This window comes from Lathyrus oleraceus, chromosome 1, assembly GCF_024323335.1.
Source record: "Lathyrus oleraceus cultivar Zhongwan6 chromosome 1, CAAS_Psat_ZW6_1.0, whole genome shotgun sequence".
Taxonomy (NCBI): domain Eukaryota; kingdom Viridiplantae; phylum Streptophyta; class Magnoliopsida; order Fabales; family Fabaceae; genus Lathyrus; species Lathyrus oleraceus.
Genome location: NC_066579.1, coordinates 268,922,118 through 268,929,549, shown reverse-complemented (window position 1 = coordinate 268,929,549; position 7,432 = coordinate 268,922,118). Strand labels below are relative to the sequence as shown.

General features: G+C 36.5%; 1 long non-coding RNA gene across 1 annotated transcript; it reads right to left on the bottom strand.

Moving 5' to 3' along the window:
• Nucleotides 1–5,037: 5,037 nt before the first annotated feature.
• On the bottom strand, nt 5,038–6,996 carry LOC127130198 (uncharacterized). The gene is made up of 3 exons (XR_007806433.1): nt 6,269–6,996; nt 5,713–5,784; nt 5,038–5,555 (listed from the first exon to the last, which is right to left on the bottom strand). It is a non-coding gene; the product is annotated as an uncharacterized LOC127130198 (long non-coding RNA).
• Between the last annotated feature and the right edge of the window lie 436 nt (nt 6,997–7,432).

Sequence of the window (7,432 nt, the reverse complement as noted above, 5' to 3'; positions counted from 1 at the left end):
TCTTCATCAGCATTCACCATTGAATCAACCAAAATCTCGGCTTCTTCTTCTTCGTCATTTACAACATTGACCTCAGCTTGTTCGTCGTCATCAGTTTCACAAAACACTTGTGACTGATCAATGAACTGAGACACTTGTTGTTGTTGTGGTAATATATACAACTCTATATCGTTGTACCCAGATTGTTCGTGACTGACAAACATATGTTGAACATCGTCATCATCTCGAATCTTCTTCTGATAAAACTTCACCTGGTTTTCTGCAAACCAAACCAGATTTTTATAGATGATTTGGTCCACAGGACTGCATTGCAATTTCTTTTCTATTATTTGTTTCAGATGTGAAAAATTTAATCGTCGATTTCTTGTAAACCGAGTTACCTCTGTGTTGCGAAAACAAAAACCGAATAATTGATGCTCAAATATTTCACCTTCGATATGGGCACTAATCTTGTAATGTTGTGAGGAAGACATTTTTTTAAATATAACTTTAGTATTTCTTTTGATTTGTATGGGTACTGAAGGTGAATGCATTGATATGTTATTCACATGCACTTAAATAAGGTAAATGTTGAATGCATTGATCACACAATTCATCTGCACAGACAAGACAATGCAATGAAAAGAATCCATGCAGAGACAAAAACACACAATGCATGCGCCTGGTAGAATCTCTGCACACACAAAGCATGCGCCTGCACATAAGGAATCTCACAAGAATCTTTTCCCTAATAGTCCAAACAGACGCCCATTCCCTAGGCGCATAAAGCAACCTAGGCTCCATTAACATGGGCTCCTCTTCATGCATAAAGCAACCTAGGCGCCATTAGCATGAGCGCCTCTTCATTGCATGTGAATATTCACATGCATGCGCCACTTCCCTTAGTGCATGTGACCTTGCATGTGAATAATGCATGCATGCGCCTAAGGCTATGGCGCCTCCTACATGTTGCCATACATACATCCAATCACATGCTGTGTAGGTTGCAAACCTAGTAAGACTTCCTCATCTATAAATAGGGCTTCAAATCACAACACCTAATCATCTGCAACACTAACATTCAATCTCTACAACACTCTTTCTTTACCACACTCTTTCTCTGCCACACTCAAGCTCTACAACACTCAACCTCTGCAGCATTATATCTCTGTTGACTATGGATGATGAACACAGAGGAAGACTCGAGAATATCTCGACATTTGCACGTTATTACTCTCTTTTTACTTATTTTATATTTATTTCGTATATCTTTATTATCTATGTTTTTATTATATATTACTTCTTCTTATTGTATTTCTTACTTATGTTTTATTAGGACCCAAAGCGATTTTGATGTCGTGTACATGAATATGTACCCCAAAATACTTTGATAGAACCATATATTAGAGGAAGTGGATTTGGAAATCTCCTCAACATAGTCTCGTACTCGGTGGACTACAAATTTATTATTGCTTTGTTGGAGAGATGGAGACCCGAGACCCCACATTTCACCTTCCTTTCGTGACTGGGTAAAACTGCAGTTCGGCATGCAGCAATAGATTCCAGAACCTCCGACGTGTTTGGGAGATTGACATCAAAAAAGAGTTGATGCCCAATGGGTTTATTTCGACTGGAGAGACTTCACAAAAGAGATGTGTCGTCAATGGAGGAATCGACGACAACACATCTTAAACGAACCAATCATCCATGATGCAAGATCAACTCAACAATATATGGCATGATTTAGGTCGGTAACAACGCAATAATTTGTGTCTGAGCCACGGTATTTGATTGATCCACGCCAACTAGCTTCGTCATCATACGCCCAACAACAAGTCCCCGTCCAACACCAATGTGAAACCACCCAAGCCCAACAACCAACCTCACACCATCAACCTCCACATACACCCAGCAACCAAACATCCAACTTCGCAACCCATTCATGTCATCCACCCAACAACCAAACACCCAACGTCGCAATCCATTCATGCCACCCACCCAACCACAAATCCAAGAATCAAATCCTACCCATCAACAACCATACACATCAACCACAACCGTCTATAGCCCAGATGATTCATATGGGTCACTTCATCGTAGCCCCCCACCAATGACCACTCAAACATCCCATCACCAAAACATTCAACCATTGTTTAACTATAGTACACCCCAGGAACCATTGATTCGTTTCCAAAACGATTCAATGTCCCAATTCGGGAAACTATACCATCCACAATCCATCCAACCACATCGACCTAACTACGATAACATGGGCACCGAAATCCATTACGGAAGCGCCGTTGGCCAGAGCCCCCGGGCTATTGGGCACAAATGATAACACATCTATCAAATACCGCTGGAACTTCCGCCGGACCTTCACACCAGCCATCATTGGATCAGGTCAGCACGCAAAGACCCCAAATACCTCAGGAAAATCGTGGGAGACCTCGAAGACAAACTAACGCACCTGGATGTGGAACAGGGGGACGTTTCGATCGGGCCGATCATTAAATTTTTGTCAATCCCATGTAGCTTTTATTATATCATGAATAAATTTTTTTTAACATTATATTTCATTATTTATTAAAAAATAAAACAAAATTAATACAAAGGTGTGTGCGTCAAATGAATTGTCGTATACACCAAAGAAAATGCATGCGCCAACTCACTTGGCGCCAACATTCAATGCTTTCAAAGCATGTGCCAGTGATGCCGGCGCCTCCTTCTAATACAAAATGGATGCGCCATTTCATCTGGCGAATCTGTTTTGAAAGGTAGTTATTTTGGATTTTTTTTAAAAAAATAGTGATTATTTTAAAAAAATCAATTTTTGAGTCAAATTATCTCTTTCTTTTTTTTATAAAAATAGTCATTTTAATTAGTTCTTAAATATGTCATCGGTTAATTTTTTTAATTATGAAATGTTTTTTTTGTTAGTCAATTTAGATCAACTTTTTTAAAATTAAAAACAAATAAACGTTTAAAAATATATTTATAATTTTGATGCATTTAAAATTTACAAAAATGGCTACTCATGCATTTTAAAATTGAAATAATTTATTATCTTTTTAAAATTATTTTATAAAATATGTCTTTAATTTTGATCCTATTACAAAGAAACACCACTTATTACTAGAAAATTATCACTAGTGGGTGATTAAATACAAAACAAGTTCATTTATTTATTATAGAGATTGAATGAAATTTCCTTATGTACAATTTTTAATTAACAACCAAAATTGTAAACTTTAGTCACAAACTCATTTTAGAGACTATCTTACTACATACGCCTTCAACTTTAGAGTGTTCCAATGGAATTAATATGTCTTCAACTTAATGATTAAATTGAACATTTTACACATATACAAAAAAAAATATAGAGTTTATTAAGTACGAGAATTTAAAATTATCATAATTCGAAGTTAAATATATTGAATTTGAAATAATAAAAGTCATTAATACTTGGACTAAATCATTGAGGGGAGAGTCCCTAAATCAGGGGTGAGTCTCCTAGTTAAGCGGTGAGTCATCAATTTCATGACAAGTGTCTCTTGTGTAGCTCATGTGTCAGCCAAGAGATGTTAAACATCAGTCATGTGATTTTTAGAGAAGTCAAAATGTCATTGAGTTATGAAAGCATGATCATTTAGTTGAAAAGAGGCGTGTGTGGTATTTAATGTTGTTCATGATTCTTTTCCTGGGAAAACCCAATCAAGTTTCTTTCATTACACAAGTTTTTGACGTGTAGAACTCCTTCCACTTCTTGCAACAATTTCTCTATTAGAAAAATATGTTACATATGTTATTGTTTTTTTTCTTACTATAAAGGGCTCTGACTTTATTTTCAAAACACCTTTTCCTCTCCCTTCCACTTCAATATTTCCACTTTGTTTAACCAGAGAAAATTCATAGGTATGGTGGTGCTTCTTAAAGTTTGTATATGAGAGGAGGATATTACAGGGTTCATTAGTCTTCTAGGGATCTAGGCACTACAACTGTTTAAACTCTTCCCTCCCGTCAGAAACTGATGACCAAGAAGAGAGCTAAATGTGTCCATGTTCGAGAAATCGTGTCCTTATATTTTGATTCTGGTATGATTGTGAGGTTCCGTCTAGACATTGGGTTCTCGAGTACAGGTGTCATATACAAAAATTTACCCTATCCTTCATAATGTTCACCTAGGTCCTTAACCATAATTCATGTGCATATCATTATACTTAGTCATTTCACTTGCATATGCATTGTTCAAAACAAGAGGACATGTATCTTGGATTCAAAACATTGTTGTATGTGCCTAATGGAAGCTAGGGTTCCCTAGCAACTTGAGGTTGCTCAACCAGGCTAAATCCTATTTGGTTGTCCCTTTGATCTTTGTGTGTGTGCTTTTTTTAGAACTCATTTGTATCTTCTTGGTGAAGCTAAATCCTAATTGTGGCTATCATTCCTTGTGGGTTCACCTAACCCTAATTTCATCTGGTCCAATACTATCCATTTGTGCATGATTCAATGGCTTGACCAAGCTTCATTCAAAGCCATTTGTTCTTAAGGTTTCATTGTTTGGATCAAGTTCATTTCAAGTCATTACATGTCCACCTATTGTTTGATGGTATCCTTTGGTCCAAAGACCATTCTCATGGCACCACAACTCCTACTTGTCCCATTTGTGATCATTTCATCTGGTCATTGCTAGTTCATGTTTGGCTCAATCATAGTCGTTCATATGTCCATTAATCCTTCATTCAAGTTTCATCCATATTAGTCATTTATTTCATTGGTCATTGGTCATTCAAGTCTACTTCATTCCCATTCACTTCACTTTCATTGTCTTGTTGGATGATCCATTAATCTTTGGTTAACTTAAATCATGATATTCATTCATTTCATTGCCTATTCAAGTTTGTTAGGTTCTTAGGTCTCATACTTGTATCATTGGAGTTCTATTCATTTCATTAGTCCAAGTCCATATTCTATACAATTCATTTCCATTAGTCTATGTTCATATTCAATCCATTCAAGTGAATACCATATAAATATCAATTCAATTCAAATTTAATTCAATTCACATTCAAATATCATTTCCATATACCAAATACCAAATGTCCATTTCATTACAAGAAAATCCATAACATAAAAAAATACAAGTTTGACAAAAATGACAACAGTTGACTTTTGGTCAAACAATTGACTTTTTGGTCAATCAGTTGACCAAAGTTATCTGACCCCCCTTGACCACCCTAAGACCTAATCTCATCCCATTGGCCTTGATTCAATCATCCAAAAGCCATATTTACTTGCTTTTACCATGGTTGCTTCAAATATAAGTTTCCATTATACATGTTCATGTTCATGTCCACAAACCTATAAAACCAACCAAGTCAAATCCAAGCATGTTCAAGTATTATGCAAACAGGTCCCAATACACTACAATACATTCCAATACGGTCAAACATTACATTACATGTACAAGAAAGCATGTTTCCAACATTTCTAAGCCACCATGTTACTTGTCATGCAACCATGGCCTACTAATACAACCAGCCTCCAGCACACCTTGTCCTTGAAACCATGGCAGAAACCTATTGCAATGCAAACAAATAAATACAACATTACAGCACACACATGACATACATATAATATTTCATGGCACTGCACCAAGACCAACATATATGCATCAATGCCAACCCATAACTACCAAATGAACCATAACAATGCCAAGCTAACAGTCATGCATACCAGACATATGCCTAGAAGACCAAGCAATGGACCATGTCTGCAACACACAAACCTTGCATCATGACCATGCACCTACAACAGTTAACAGACAATACCATCAAACTAGATATACAACCATCAGGACATGAGCTAGTAAAAAAACCATAGCCATTCACCAAGCAACATTATACTATGCACATAGCCTACAACATAATGACCAAGACTTGCAGCAAACACGTGCCAAAATCATTGCATAGCAAAACCAAGGCACTTCCATCAAGCAAGGCAGCTGAACCTATCACAACCTAATCAGTTCATGCCACCACCAACTGAACTCATGCCCACCAACTAACCTAATTGCCATAACACCAACTAACTAAACAGAAACTCATAACTAAACTTAACCAATCATTGCCAACTGGATTACCTAGATTTCAACACAAATGATACAAACAGAAATCATCAAACAATTATAACTAACTACTTGCCCTTGATTTTAGAGATTTTTTAATTACAAAATCCTAACCGATTTTCATAGATTCAAAGGAAACAACTAATTATATAACATAATCATTACCTGAATCATAGAGGAGGAATCAGAACGCAATCACAACCTGGGTCATTCATCTCGAAAAATCTCTAAATCACTTCATCCTCACAAATTCTCAAAATCACTCTTCTTGAATCTCTCAAACCTCTGAAAGTTCTCACCTTCAACCACTTAAACAGAACCTCCATTAACCTCCATCATCAAAACCTTACCCTTGAGGAATTCAACTCCATTCAACTAAATTCACTCATCCACATTTCAAGAAGAAGAACAAAGAAGAAGAGGAGAATTCGAGACAGAAAAGTCAAAGAGGAAGGAAAGAACTCACCTGAGATGCTTTTTCTGATCTTCTTCTCCGATAGGCTAACCTCAAATCTCCACCTTTTCTTCAATCGCTAGTTACCATCATGTAAGCTTTCACAAGAGGAATTAAAGCCCTAAGGTCCTAGGGCTTGATTCCTCGTAACCACCATTTAATTTAACTTTAAGCTTCTAGGGTTCTTGACATGCTTCCCCTCGATTTGAGTTCTCCTTTGAGAATTTTGCAATTTCACTTCCATATCCATGATCAACTCGATATTGCATATTGAATGGTGATCTTAATTTGAGTTTTCTGACACCACCGTTGTCGGAGGCAACCTCTGGCACGGTGGTTGGTGGTGGTTCATGGCCAACCTGAGTCTTGATGTTCCCTTGATGTTTGGCGCATTTAGTTTTCCATTTTGAATTGTGGATGTTGAAGTGTATTCACTTTCATTGCCTTGTGTTCATGTGGGCCTATTTGGGCGGGCTTTATAATAATTGTTGAGCATTACGACTATTTTTCTCATACACACCCTTGTTCCAATGGTTGATTTGAAGATTGGGCTTTCACATGGCCCATGCGCACGATTCTGTTTTGCACCCTATGTTTCATTTCCGACCCCCTGGTTTTTTTGTTCATCTATACATGATTTTTGCCATCATTTTTCTTACTATTTTTCTTCCAGTATTTTGCACTATATTTTGGTTCATTTTTATCATAAAATCTTGAATAAATTTGGCTATTTCTTTGATGTATTAGATTAGGTTTTAGTTGATCATTTTAATCACTTTACATGTTAACCTTTGATTGTTAATCTTGGTCCTTTTTTTTACATGATTGATTAAATTACCATGAGCATGTTTAGATTAGGTTATAATGTGGGAATG